The 15147-nt window shown below is 39.9% G+C and overlaps 2 long non-coding RNA genes across 3 annotated transcripts in view; one reads left to right on the plus strand and one right to left on the minus strand.

The window, feature by feature from the left end:
- The window catches only part of LOC130544057 (uncharacterized), a 55226-nt gene extending 47859 nt beyond the window's left edge, over nt 1-7367 (plus strand). The window contains exons 2-3 of the long non-coding RNA XR_008960002.1: nt 3743-3844; nt 4432-7367. This is a non-coding gene — a long non-coding RNA (uncharacterized LOC130544057). The remainder of the gene's footprint in view (nt 1-3742; nt 3845-4431) is intronic.
- The window catches only part of LOC125281190 (uncharacterized), a 114052-nt gene that overhangs the window by 18813 nt on the left and 80092 nt on the right, over nt 1-15147 (minus strand). The gene's annotated exons all lie outside the window — the stretch shown is intronic.

Here is a 15147-nt window from a genome sequence, read left to right on the forward strand (position 1 = left end):
GCCCTGAGCCGAAGGCAGACGCTTAACCGCTGTGCCACCCAGGCGCCCCTACAAGGCTAATTCTTAAACCTACTATCTCCCTATTCCCACTCATGCAACCTGTGCACCAACCAAATTGGACTACTGATAATTCACAGAACATACCTGGTCCATCCCCACTTTTGGATTTTAGCACATTTTATCCCCTGGGCCAGAATGTCCTGCCCTTCCCACCTCTATTTCTACCTGTCAAATTCCAACCAGTACCATATTAAATACCACTTGCTCCAAGAAGACTTTCATTATACACGCATTGGAAATTGAATCTTTCCCCATGAATTATCTGTTTAGGTAACTGTTGAATGATTATCCTATTAAGTGATATATAAATTTGATAGTAAATAGATCACAGAAAATAATGATTTGGTGTGGTTAAGCAGTCAAAATGGCATTATATCAAAATATTATCGATGGGGCGCCTGGGTGGCTTAGTCGGGTAAGCATCCGACTCTTGGTTTCTGCTGAGGTTGTGATCTCAGGGTTGTGAGATTGAGCCCTGTGACAGGCTTCACACTCAGCACAGAGTCTACTTCCCCTCTCCCTCTCCCTCTGCTCCTCCCCTGGGTCACAGGCACACGAGCATGCACGCTCTCACACGCTGTCTCTCAAATAAATAAATAAATAAATCTTAAATATACATATATATACATATATATATACATATATTTATATATATATACATATATTTATATTTAAATGTATATTTAAAATATATATATTTTGGTGTAGCTATATCAAATAGATATCTGACAAACATCACTGTGATTCATTCCTGAAGCATCATATAAAGAACAGACTTTGGTCCCAAATTAAGCATATTTACATTTAACTTTTAATCAAGAATTTGAATGATAGAAAGAAAAGCATGATATTATCAATGAGCATTTCCTAGATACCCATCAAAAAATAAGACTTCCCAAAGAATAATGATAACCATTTGTACTGAAATAGTTTCTATCACTCCAGAGCTTTCAAACTAAGCCTCAGAATAGATGCAGATGGGACAGACTCAGATAGACAAAAAAAGCACTCGTATTTCAAGAATAAGCACATTTGATATGGGAAATTTTCTCATGATATAATATTATGTTTAAAAAAAGAAGACACAGGGGCACCTGAGTGGCTCAGTCGGTTAAACTTCTGCCTTCAGCTCAGGTCAGGATCCCAGGGTCTTGGGATCAAGCCCCACGTCAGGCTCCCTGCCCAGCAGGGAGTCTGCTTCTCCCTCTCCTCCCTGCTCGTGCTTTCTTTCTCACTGTCTCTCTCTCAAATAAATAAATAAAATCTCTTAAAAAAAAAAAGAAACAGGATACAGAACTGTATATATAATATGATCCTGACTTCTGTAAGAAAAGAAACTATGTTTCTATAAATACATAAAAAAGGGAAAGAAAATACAATATATTAACAGTAGGTATCTCTGAATAATGGATAATAGGTGATTTTTCTTTCTTTTTGCTCTTCTGTATCTCTAAGATTTTTTAAATGAGCAGCTATTATTTACATAACCAGGGGGAAGTGATGGTTAAAAAGTGTATTTGGAAAATTAAATCACTACACCATTCCTTATACCAAATGAATTAAATATTTAAATCTGAAATGACAGAACCATAAAAATACTAGAAGAAAATACAGGTAAAATTTTTAATAATTCCAGAGAGGGAAAGACCTAAGATGTCATATAACCCAGAAGCCAGAAAAGCAAAGACTGGTTAATCTGACTATATAATCTAAAATTACTGTATCACACACAAAAATCAGGAAATCAAAAGACACAATGGAAAAAATAGCAACACACACCAAAGACAAAAGACTACTTTTCTTAATATGTAAAGTACTCCTATAAATCAATAAGACTAAGATCAACAACCCAGTTACAAACTGGTTGATGGATACATATATAGAGATAATTCACACAAAAAAGTAATACAAATTTCTCTTAAAACATATGTAATATGTTCAATTTTACTCAAAATGGAAATGCAAGCTAAATCTAGAACATATAGGTCTATGAGGGCACCTGGCTGGCTCAGTCAGTGGAGCATGCAACTCTTGATCTCGGGGTTGTAGGTTCAGGCCTCGCGTTGGGTAGAGAGATTACTTAAAAATAAAATGTTTAGAATATGTAGATCTATAATATACCCAAGATAAAGACAGACTAAAAATTAGGATAACACATTCCATTACAGGAGTGTAAGGAAATACATACATTCCTGATGGGATTAATAACTCTTTTGATCTCAACGGAGACAATTTGGCAATTTCTGTCAAAACTAAAAATGCACCTACCCTTTAACCCAGTAATTCCCCTTCTGGGGATTTATGCTATAGATACACTCCCACATGTGCAAAAAGACTTTACAAAAATATGTATTATAACGATGTCTGTAACAGCAAAAGATTGGAAACCATCTAGATGTCTGTCAACAAATTATGGTTCATCCAAACCATGAATCAACCATTTCTATGTGTACTAATATGAACTACTTCCAAAATAATATTAAATGAAAAAAGTTGGGTATAGAAGAATATATAAAATATGTTATGGTTTGTATTATACAAATGTTTAGAATACCTTTGGAGAATAAACAGGAAATTAATATTAGTTATTACTTCTGGGGAAGAGAATTGAATGGCTAGGGTTAGGATGGTAAGAAAACTTTTCACGTATGGTGACTAACATAATAAAATAAAAAATCATTATAAATACTTTAAAAAAAAAGAAAACTTTTCACCTTCTGAGTTTTTAAAATTTTTTTGAGGTTTTTTTGTTTTAAACTTATTTACTTATTTTTTACTGTTTGGGTTTTGCACCAAGTGCATGTATAATTATTCCAAAATTATGTTAAAATGGATAGAAGTTAGGGGCGTCTGGGTGGCTTGGTCGGTTGAGCAGCCGACTCTTGATTTTGGCCGGGATCATAGTATCAAGGCCCGAGGCAGGCTCCACACTCTGCAGGGAGTCTGCTTGGGATTTTCTCTCCTTCCCTCTCCCTCTGCCCATACTCTTCCTCCCCCTCCTCCCTCTCTAAAGTAAGTAAATAAATCTTGAAGAAAAAAAAATGGGTAGAAGTTAAAAGATCACTAAAAAAAAGTGCATAGGGGAGAATAATATCTCAAAAAGCCCATGTCTCAACAAATGGATGAAAGTATGGTGGATGAAACTATGCAAGCTTACGCCTGCAGATGGAGGGCGGGGTCACGGATTCCTCGGAATATGGAAAGAGCATGTTAAGCTATCATGGATGACTTAAAGTTAAACAAAGATGATCTGAGAGTGTGTTATCTGACAAGGGCATATGACACTAATGACACTGAGATGTAATAAGAGGAATTAAAGAGGTCAGCTTCCCACTGTATTTGGCATTAACATAACCTGCTTAGGAGCTCTGACCCAATTTACTGATCCAGGCCACTTCTATCATCAATGGCCAGTTCTTCAGTGATTTGTGGTCAGGCATGCCATGGGAAAATCTGTAATTTTTTTTCTCCCTGGGAATCAACCCAGTGCGCACGTGTGTGTGCGTGCGCGGGCACACACACACACACACACACACACACAATTCAATTTACTTTTTTGGTTGTTTTTGCTTTTGCTTTCTTGACTCCAATGCCACGCAGATGAGTCATGTCACAACATCACTGCCTTTAACCTTTGCTATCATCCTTCATAGAGTCTAACCCTACTGTTCTCTCCCACCAGACCCACCCAGTCTGACCCAGGAGCAAAGCGAAAGAAGTGGAACTTAAAGGAAAAACTACAGTCCATTAGAAGGAAGCTGCTCAGTTTGAAAACAGAAAGCAGGTAGGATCTAGGGCAAACAGTTTAAAAGTTCTAAATAAACAAATGAAATATCACTGAAGACACAAAGGCTACTTTCACATGAACCCTAAGGCAGCCAGAAACAGGTATTAAGAAGAGCCCACAGAAATTATCTAACTTACACAAAAGCAATCAATAAAATTCCCTCGCGCTAGGCTGCTAAGAAGCTTTCTAGGTGTGAAGTGTGGTTTCAAAGTGCAAAAAGTACAGGTTAAGCCTCAGACCACTGGGAAATGCCCAAAATACCCTCTATGGGCCACCATAAACCATTTAAAAGAGCTGGCAATATTTCATTTGGCCTGATGAGGACACAGACTATGAGTACGTACTTCTGTACATATTCCAAAAAAACCCTGAGAACATTCATTATATCCGGTCTGCATTTTACATGTCAATTACTATATGGTTTCTGCAACTGTTTGCTCTTCAGTTTCATCAGGAATGCTACCCTAGTAAAAGGCTGCCGCAGTCAGTAGGAGCCTTGACATCGTCTCTCCTGACATCTAGTGGATGGATACCAGATACCACAGTAACTGTATTTCTCTCTCTCTCTCTCTTTTTTTTTTAAGATTTTATTTATTTATCAGAGAGACAGCGTGAGTGAGAGAGAGCACGAGCAGGGGGAGCGGCAGGCAGAGGGAGAAGCAGGTGCCCCGCTGAGCAAGGAGCCCAATGTGGGACTCGATCCCAGGACACTGGCACCATGACCTGAGCCCAAGGCAGAGGTTTAACTGACTGAGCCACCCAGGCGTCCCCATGGTAACTGTATTTTTAAAGCCTCAGTTTTGAGTTAAGTGACTCAATAAATGTGTATCTCTCTCCCTCTCCTGCTTTCTGAAGATGATCTAAGATTTGATCACATTTCAAGGTGAAAAGCAAAACTACGTATCTGCAACTGATAGGTCCGAATTTTATATATATATATGTATATGTAAACACACACACACACACACACACACACACACACACACACTGTTTAGGTGTGTACCCACCAAACGGCCATGTTTTCCTGCTTTTCTTTAGACTAGCCCTGTAATTCCATAAGCTCTCCTTTAGTAGGCATATAAGACAGCAAGACCTAGTATTCAAGCATTCATTTTCTGTGGTTGCCATAACAATTCATGACAAACTTAGTGGCTTAAAACAACGAACGTTTATTATCTTATAGTTCTGAAAGTCAAAAGTCCTAAACTCAAGGTGTTAGCAGGGGCTGAATCTCTGGAAGTTCCAGGGAGTTATCCACTTCCTTGCCCTCTCCAGCTTCTGGAGGCCGCACACATCCCTTGACTCATGAATCCACCACCCCATCTTCCTATTTCAGGATGCATATGTCAGTCACCCCCTTGTCAATGACACAGCAGCATCTGCTTGTCTTGGACCAATGGCCGGCTTGCAGTGATCAATTAAATTATAAGGACATTCCTCAGGGGGCAGGCAATGCTCTGCAAGAGAACATTATCTTTAGCCCCTAAATGCTGTGTTTTTATGCACGTTTCTGAGGTATATACAGCATTACACTGAGGTTTAGGAAATCTGGCCTCCTTTTTCTAGCTTTTCTATTTAACAGGACACATAGATGGAATATGCAATGGCCCGACACGACAGGTACCTGGAGAATTGCTGCCTGCCTCCCCACCTCTCCCCTAATTATTTCATGATGCCTGAATTTGAAGGAAAAGAAGAAAAGGCAGTCAGCAGAAAGCCATTTATTCAGCAATGGATATAAGACTTAATAGGATAATAGTCCTGTAAAAAGGTGACATTGAAACCCTCATGCAAATAAGAAATGACCTACATAAGATCCTTTCCTGCAAAATATTTTGATAAGCCAGAAGAAAGAGACAGTCTGACTACCTGAGGGCCTACAGGCATGAAGTTTTGGTAGAAGAGAGGCGAGGAACACCGACCTAGTCAGCTTCACGAAGGTGCCAATGGCTAGCCCAGTGTGAGGAAACGGGGGCTGTGAAGATCTTCAGAAATATTATGATAAATACAAAACCCTTATTGCTCCTGAGACAGTGACTCTGGGGACGAACATCATGCGAGGAGTCATTCACTTGAGACTTCACCAAGAAGACCCTTGGACACACAGCGAGCCAGAATTGTGGCAAAATTGGAGAATGACAAACAGAAAGACCGAGTTACTTGTCCCCCTGTAAGAAAAAATGGACTTCTGCAGGACAGGTTGGCTTTCGCTGAATAGACCTTTTGGCAAAGTTTAATCGAAACAAAAGCTGTCACTCCGTCTGAAGTGAAGTCAACTTAGAGATGGAAAGAAGAGGCATTTCCGTCTTTCCTTGGCACGCCATTTACTAAATGAGTGTGACAATGGCCTAGAAAGCAATATTCCTTCCCCAAGGCCTAATGCCTCCCGAGGCTCAAGAGAACGGCTTCCAAAGCATCAATCTAGATCTTCAGCCTCCCCAAGGTAGTTCCATTCCATGGAAAGTCTCAAAGATCTTCAGACCGCCTGGGGCTTGAATTCTGGGACAACTGAAATGGTAGGAAGTGTGGTTTCAGGGAATCCAAGTCTTTTATAGGCCAACAGTCAGGCCCATTAGTGTGAGAAAGCAACCAACACAGACCAGGCATGTGCACTCCGTCTGCGCTATTTCTCATTGTGACATTCATCATTCAACAGCTAATGACTGCACAGGCCAGGAACGGAGGTGAACAAACTGCCATCAAGGAGGGAAGGACAAACGCTCACAAATACAGTAAGAGGTGGTAAGTGCCATAAAAGCAGTGCGAACTAAGGAGCTACGCAATGTCAAATAAAGCAGAAATGACTTCTGCCCCGGGAAGGAGGGGAGCAGGGCACAGGAAGCTGAACTTAGAAGCACGTTGCTTTGGACTACTGAAAGGTGAGAGCACCCTGTGTGAACAAGGTTTATGTGTTCTCTTTTGTTCCTTTATTTGCTTCCTTCAGTGACTAGTTCTGACCCAGGCCCAACACCTACATCACTCTGCTACACACACGGCTTACAGCCTTTGGTTCTCCTCCCCTTAGTCTGGTCCCACCTGCTAACTATTCCTGCGAGCTTCCCTGGCTTTCACCTGCTTCACACGTGTTCTATTTTTTCTTAATGCTTAGAATCACCTGTTGCAATAGGAACTCTGGCACATGAGGATGAGCCCTGATGCAAGCTGCTTATATCAAGACTCACCACTCTCAAAAGATCCTAGTGTTCGTGCATCAGACACATTTTCCATAACTGAAGATGAGTTGAGAGTGAAAGGGTCCAAGTTTTAAGATGCAACAACAACCGACCAGCCCCGCCTGCCCCCCCCCAAAAAAAAGGAGAAAAAAAAAAGAGGAAAAGAGCTTTCTCCATTCTGGATTTAGAAGCCTATAAGAAATAAGTAAAGATAAAAATATCCTCCTGTGGGATGCCTGGCTCACTCAGTCAGAAAAGCCTGCGACTTTTTTTTTTTTTTTAAGATTTATATATTTATTTATTTGTGAGAGAGAGCACGAGCAGGGGGAGGGGAGAGGGAGAGGGAGAAGCAGGCTCCCCACTGAGCAGGGAGCCCAATGCGGGGTTTGATCCCAGGACCCTGAATTGAGTTCAAGCCCCATGCTAGGTATAGAGATTACTAAAAAAAAAAAAAAAAACTTAATTAAAAAAAAATTCTAATAGAGGTAGGAAAAGAAATGATCAGGAACTAGGGATGAAATACTTACAACTGAGCATTCAGTTTACTTCTGAGCATCCTGAGAACCAAGACTAGCCAAGCCAAGCCAAATAAACAACCCATAGTTCCTGCTGTCTCAACAACTCCACTTCTTACATAGAAACAAGGTTTTTCCTGGTACTAAGTGCCAGATGGCATTTTTCTTACAAGTTATTAATTAAAAGACAATGAGTACTGCAATCATTTTTGACACATCATACTCTGAAAAATGGAGAATTTCTTTATGTGACTATTTCTTAATATTGTCTCTCAATAAAAGCCATGTGACCCGCAGGAGTATACGCTTATCATTTCAGTGACGGTCTCTCAAATATATTCAACTATTCCTTGACCTAAGCTGACTAGAAGTAATTTCAAGATGGACTTCTCTGGAAAGAGCCTCAAACACAATATTGGTGTGGAAGTGAGTGGGAAGGTTGGTGTGCTTTATGTAACAGAAAGGCGGGGACAAAGGTGGTGAAAATCAAGGAACATGATGTGCATTTTATCAATGACATTGCTGGATGACAGGACCAATTTTTTTTTTGTTAATATTTTTTACTTTTTTAGCATGAACAATGATTCTGATCAAAGTGGAAGAACCTAGAAGTACCCAGGGCAAGACTATGCGCCCCATAACTCCCTTCTCCAGAACTTTCCCTACCTTTCTTCTCCATCAAATTTTGCTGCTCCTATTTCTGTCAGTGTGATTCTGCTTATGAACAATTACCCTGTAAAAATAGTTTTAGTTGTCCAATAAAGATTCAAATCAACAGGTAACTATTAATCGGTATCTGCAGAAAGCAGGTTCCAATGTATTACCACACTATAAAAGTACTATCAACATCCTAATTCCAAGTAAGATAAACTAAGAGCATCTTTGGGTCAACATTCCCTGCCTTATTAATATACAGTGAGCTCGACCTTGAGAAATGACTAGACTACAAGGCTTCCTGTTGAGCAGTGCTTCCTATCAATAGGGAGAAAAACAGAGCATAAATACCAGCGGTATAACAGATGGTACAGGGGTGGTAGGTCTAACTGTGTCTTCTTTGAATGAAATATAACAATAATTCTGTTGACTCATATCCCCAACAACAGTTCATTCCTATATGCCATCAAGCCTTTCCAACTTCCAAATGAAAGATAAAATTGGATCCATTCCTCATACCACAAACCAGTATACATTCCAGAAGGATCCGATATTTCAATGTAAAAATTGAAACTATTTGTTAAAAATGAACTCTTTCTGGGCTGCCTGGCTGGCTCAGTCAATAGAACACGTAAATCTTGATCTCGTGGCCGTGAGTTCAAGCCCCACACTGGGTGTAGAGATTACTTAAAAATAAGATCTTTAGGGGTGCATGGGTGGCTCAGCCAATTAAGCATCTGACTCTTGATATCAGCTCAGGTCTTGATCTCGGGGTCGTGAGTTCAAGCCCTGCATTGGGCTTCATGACGGGCGTGGAGCCTACTTAGAATAAATAAATAACAAAAAAGTAAAAAATAAAATATTTTTTAAAAAATGAACTCTTCCATACCCCTGTAGCCGAAAATGTATAACTTTTTCTTCTTTTTCTAATAAAGAAAACTAACATTAGGATACCTATAAGATGGTAAATATACTTTATTAAAAACTATAATCAATAACTATAAAGTTAACTTGGAAGAACAAATAATAAAATGCAAGAAAAAGAAAATATGGGGACATCTGGGTGGCTCAGTCGGTTAAGCATCTGCCTTTGGCTCACGTCATGATCCCAGGGTCCTCAGATCAAGCCCCGCATCGGGCTCCCTGCTCAGCGGGGAGTCTGCTTCTCCCTCTCCCGCTCCCCCTGCTTATGTCGTCTCTCTGTCAAATAAATAAATAAAATCTTTAAAAAGAAAAGAAAATATGGGTATATTCCTCTATAACCTTAGAGTTAAGAGATCTCTCCTAATTACAACTCCAAGTCCAAAAGCAAAAAGAGAAGATAAATCTAATTACATAAAAACTTTTAAACTTCAGCATATCATAAAACCATAAGCAAAGTAAAAAGTTGTAAGATAAAAGGCATCAACACCCTGTCCTGAATTTTAATTGAGAATGGAACACATTGTCATACTAGACAGAATGGAAGCTATCTAAAACCACTAGGACCATGTTGAAAGGACTCAAGATGCCAGATTGAAAGGTCCCAATGTTCAGAGATGGGACAATTAAAGTATCAGCGAAAATATTAGCTTCAGTGGATTGAAATCCATCACATGTATTTAAACCCATTAGTTTGTAATTAGGCTAAAGGAACACCCTATTGAAGGATACTAGTAAACCAACTCATCATTTTGAAAGATGCTAAAGAAGGGGAAGGATGCAAACATTTCTTCCTGCCTCTCCTATATACACTGGTCCTCAGGGTAACCAAGTAATAGATATAAGGCAGTCATACTCTTTCCAGAAGTATTCCAGCTAATAAATGAAGGAAGTTAGAATTAGAACATCACCATTTTGCAGACTTTAACGAATTAATATATCAAGGTATTGATCAATGGTGGGTGACTAACACTTTCTTTTTAGAGAGAGCGGAGGGGGAGGTCCAGAGAGAGGGAGAGAGAGAATCTTAAGCAGGCTCCATGCCCAGTGCGAAGCCCGACATGGGGCTCCATTTCACGACAGAGATCATGACCTGAGCTGAAATCAAGAGTCAGACACTTAACGACTAAGTCACCCAGGGGCCCCAGCTGACTAATATTCTAAAAGAGACAACCAGACCTTCTGGGCTTTCTCCTAGAAAATCTACATAATCACACAGTGGGGAACTCTTCAGGAGAAAGGAACTACTTTCTTAAATAAATTACAATAAATTAAGAGAAACCTATAGATGAAAAGAATGAAGACACCTAGGAAATAATCACGTGTGGCCTTTTTTTAATTCCTGAGTCAAACAAGCAATAGGGGGGGGGGGAGAAAAGGGCACTTAGAATACAATTGGAAAAATGAACACTGACTATATCATTATTATTATTATTATTTGATTATATTAAGAAACTAACTTTTCAGGCATAACAACAGTATGGTGGTTATTTTAACTGTCCTTATCTTTTAGAGATACACTTTAAAATATTACTGATGAAATTTCTTTCATCAGATTTGATTCATCAAAATATTCTTTGCCTCAAAATAATATAGGTAGGGAAGAATGGTAAGTGGAGAGACAAAACAAGACTGGCCAGGAATTGGTCATTGTTGAAGCTGGGTGATGGGTACACAAGGGCAAATTACACCAGCAGTGGTGTACTGATCTGGTTAGTACCTGCTCATGAAAGCCCACTGTTGAACTTTCAGGAATTTTCACATCAACCTGGTAGCTTGCAGTTGGCCACGGTGTGGGTCTGTCATCATGAAAATCAGCACATGCCACAAATCGGCTCCCACCCCAAGAGCTGGATGTTAAAACATTCATCAGCACCCCCCTGCTATTCTGTCCACTCGTGTACAGGTTGATCTATTTTCATTCAACAAATATTGATTGAGCACCAACTACGTGCTAGGCACTGGCTAGGACGCTGAGCATACAGCAGTAAACAAACAAGACATCATTGCATATTAACTTCCTGAGGTTCCCATAACAAAGTACCATTAACTGGGTGCCTTCACACAATAGACATTTATTCTCTCAGACTTGTGGAGGCTCGGAGTCTGAAATTAAGGTGTTGGCAGGGCCATGATCCTTCTGAAAACTACAGGGGAATCCTTTCTTGCCTCTTCCTAGCTTCTGGTGGTTGGCTGGCAATCTGGTACTCCTTCATTTCCAGCTGCATTAACTCCAATCTCTCAGTCATCAGATAGCATTTTCCTTTATGTGTCTGTGTCTTCATAAGGCCATCTTCTTATGAAGGACACCAGTCGTATTGGATTAGGGGCCCACCCCACCCTAGTATGACTTCATCATTTTTTTCCTTTTTCTTAAACTGTGGTAAAAACCATATAAAATTTCCTGCTGTAACCACTTTAAAGCAGCACTGTTCAGTAGTGTTAGGTATATTCCATTGTTGTGTAATGGATCTCTAGAACTTTCTCTTCTTGCAAAACTGAAACTCTACCCATTTTCCCTTCCTTGCAGTCCCTGGCAATCATCATCCTATGTCTATTTCTTTTTTTTTTTTTTGAGATTGTATGGATTTATGGAGCGCCTGGGTGGCTCAGCCATTAAGCGTCTGCCTTCAGCTCAGGGCGTGATCCCGGAGTCCTGGGATAGAGCCCTGCATTGGGCTCCCTGCTGGGAGCCTGCCTCTTCCTCTCCCACTCCCCCAGATTGTGTTCCCTCTCTTGCTGGCTGTCTCTGTCAAATAAATCGATAAAATCTTAAAAAAAAAAAAAGATTTTATCGATTTATTTGTCAGAGAGAGAGAGCACAAGCAGGGGGCGCTGAAGACAGGGAGAAGCAGGCTCCCCACTTAGCAAGGAGCCCGATGCAGGACTCAATCCCTGGACCCTGGGATCATGACCTGAGCCAAAAGCAGACGCTTAACCGACTGAGCCACCCAGGAATGCCTCCTACTGTCTATTTCCAAGAGTTGGACCACTTTAGATATCTCATGTGAGAGGAATCATATAGTACTTATCTTTCTGTGACTGGCTGATTTTACTGATCGTAATATTCTCAAGGTTCATCAATGTAGCATGTGCCATAATTTCCTCCTTTTTTAAAGCTGAATATTGCATTGTGTGTATACGTCACATTTTCTTTATCCATTCATCCATCCGTGGATGTTGGGTTGCTTCCACCTTTTGCCTATTGTGAATAATGCTGTAATGAACATGGTGCGCAAATCCCTCTGAGATACTGCTTTGAATTGTTTTCTTTTGTACATGTTTTAATATTCCAATAATAAAACTTTGAAAAATACGTGAAGTAGGAAAAGGATTGTACCTCAGGGGAAAAAAAATGCGTGAAAAGCATAACCAAATTATGTTACAAATGGGATTTTTGTAAATATTATTTAAACCCAATGTTTAAATCGTCAATCTTTTCAACAATTAAATATCGACTTCATCTAGAAATAGAAGCAATTAGGACTAAATTAGATTTTCTAGGTAAATGTTGCTTTTTGCAAAATAAATATAATTAATGTACAATATCAAACAGCACTTCTTCACTCTAGCACATAAACCAATGAAAGGAAAAATATATTTTCCTCTCATATTCATTCCCAAGCACATATGTTTGTATTCTCTATTATGTTTACAGGAACAAACACTTGAATTGGACTCCTAATGTTTCTTTTGATTGTGAACACTGAATCGCAATTAAGATGCATACACTTAGCCGCAATATTTGTGTTGTCTCAGATTTTGTGAGGATGTAAATTCAGACACTTTTCAGTTTCAAAGTAATTGTGGTTATTAGACTTGAAGTGGCCCTTGTAGTCTTTGCATTTTGCCTGGCTTTATGTCACTATAAATTAGCAGAAGGTAGGTAGCGAGCGATAGGATTGAAATGTGGTTACTCTTTTCATCTAATGCAATACAATGGAGGAAAATGAAACAATAATTAGTGGATGAATGGGAAATCAGAAGGAAGAGAAACCTGGGTTCTGTCTTTCAATAGTTAAGGACCAGATGTATGCTTCAGAATTATGAATACTTGTTTCCATGGAGAGTTTTTTCCAAGGCTGCCCTTTGTTTATATGACTTGTTTCCACATTTGTTCATTTTCTACAAATTGCAAGCAATAATGTGATTCCAGAAACCGTCCTGGCTTATTCTTGGTCTTGCATCCCTTTAAGGTCTATGTGTGCCAATCACATGTAGTATAGGGAGTTCATGGATTGGTATTAGAATTCATGCCTTCAGCCAAGTTTTTTTATTCTTAGATTGGACTATTTATTTGGTCCAAATTCCATTGGAAACCTATTGGGATTGGGAGCTACAAGATGGCCTCAGAGATCCGAAAGCTTAACCTGCGTGGGTAAATACAATTCAGCAGGAACACACACTGAACCATCATGTCAACAGATCCTCTGTAACAACGTGGCCAGGGTCCGACATGACCCACGGCATTCTGGAGGTACTAAGTCCGCTGCCCGGAGTACAGAGCAAGCTGCATAGATAATGGCAGAAAAAAAATTAAAAAGTAAGGTGGGGACAAGCAGCAGCTAGAGGATAGAGAAGAGAACTTGGAGCCCTTGGGAGTCTGGCCCGGAGAATGCCAACATGTAATTTTTCTGGGTACTGTACAGTGGAAACGAGCTCTAATTCTTCTCCCAGGGGACAGACTTGCCACCTGTGCTCTCCTCTAATTATCTTTGATCAGGCTTAAGTGGTAGGAAGTTATGTTTCAGTGGCTGTGATTGGGCCCAGGACATTGCTAAGTCTATAATTACTAGCTGGGTTAAATCACAACTCTTCTGGAATTTAGCAGCCATTTGTGTAAATTGCCTCAATATTTTTAGACTGCAAGCTTGTCCTTTTGTACTTCTACGAGAACGCGGAGATGAACAAGTAATAGTTAAGGAAAAGCAAATTCATAAGTGAATTAAGAAATGCGCAAAATGAAGAGAGCTAGCCACAGGCAGGAAAAATGAGTCATCGCTGTAGAGAGAGGTATACTCTTGCTCAATAACCTTTCATGAGGTAGAAAGAGAGGCCTTTACAGGTACTTCCAATCTGGGAATACCAAAACTTTAGAATGAGTCCCTCCAACTAGCCACTGAGAATATCAGGTGAGGGACACCTATCGGAAGACCCGGATTCGGATTCCGAACTCTCCCACTTATTTCCTGGCTGTATGATGTTACGGGAAATTATTTAACTTCTGTGATCATCAGGTTTCCCATTAAAAAGAAAAAAAACCCTTCCTAATCATACAACCTGGCCGCCGTGAAAATCAAATGAAATAACAAAAAGAACGTTTCACACCACCCTCGGTAGAGTAATGGCACTTAATAAGCACTTAGTAATAATAAGAATGATCATTCCTATTATTGAAGGAACTTGGTTTTCTGGACTCTACAGGAAAGAAGAGTGATTCCTTTGCCTATGTCCCGTCTCAACTCCATCCAACTGCTAATTAGAATTACATGGCAGAATAAGTAAAGGGAGCTCTTTCGGGAGGAAGTGAGAGCGCCATCCTCCTCCTGGAGATTAAGAAAGGTTATTCTCAAATGGTGTTTTCTCCCCTCTCTCTAAAACGCCCCTGAAACGTTACAGTTGATGAATTCAAAGAAAACATGCATAAACAAGCTAATTATTTCCAAAGGAAACGAATACTCATATAATTTAATGCAGGTGGTACTTAATAAACAACTCTTTCACTGAGTAAACAAAAGAGGGAAACTGTGAGTAATTTACAGGCATGTAAGTGAAATCGCTTTCTGGTGCCTTATGCACGGACGTCTTAAGACCTATATTCCGTTGTACCGCTCACCTCTGAGATATGTGTCATTGGAAGAGTCTGGCAACACAAACATGAAAATCTCCTTAATCAAGTGCATATGCGTGGATCCTGCACGCTGCTTAGCGAGGTGGATGAATAGAATCGGCGTCACTTGTTTATACACTTGGGCAGCTGTGCTGTTGGACCACGGCCACCCCGATTCCCCACTGACACAAAGGAAGCAAACTCTGT

The sequence above is a fragment of the Ursus arctos genome, chromosome X, assembly GCF_023065955.2.
Source record: "Ursus arctos isolate Adak ecotype North America chromosome X, UrsArc2.0, whole genome shotgun sequence".
Lineage (NCBI taxonomy): Eukaryota > Metazoa > Chordata > Mammalia > Carnivora > Ursidae > Ursus > Ursus arctos.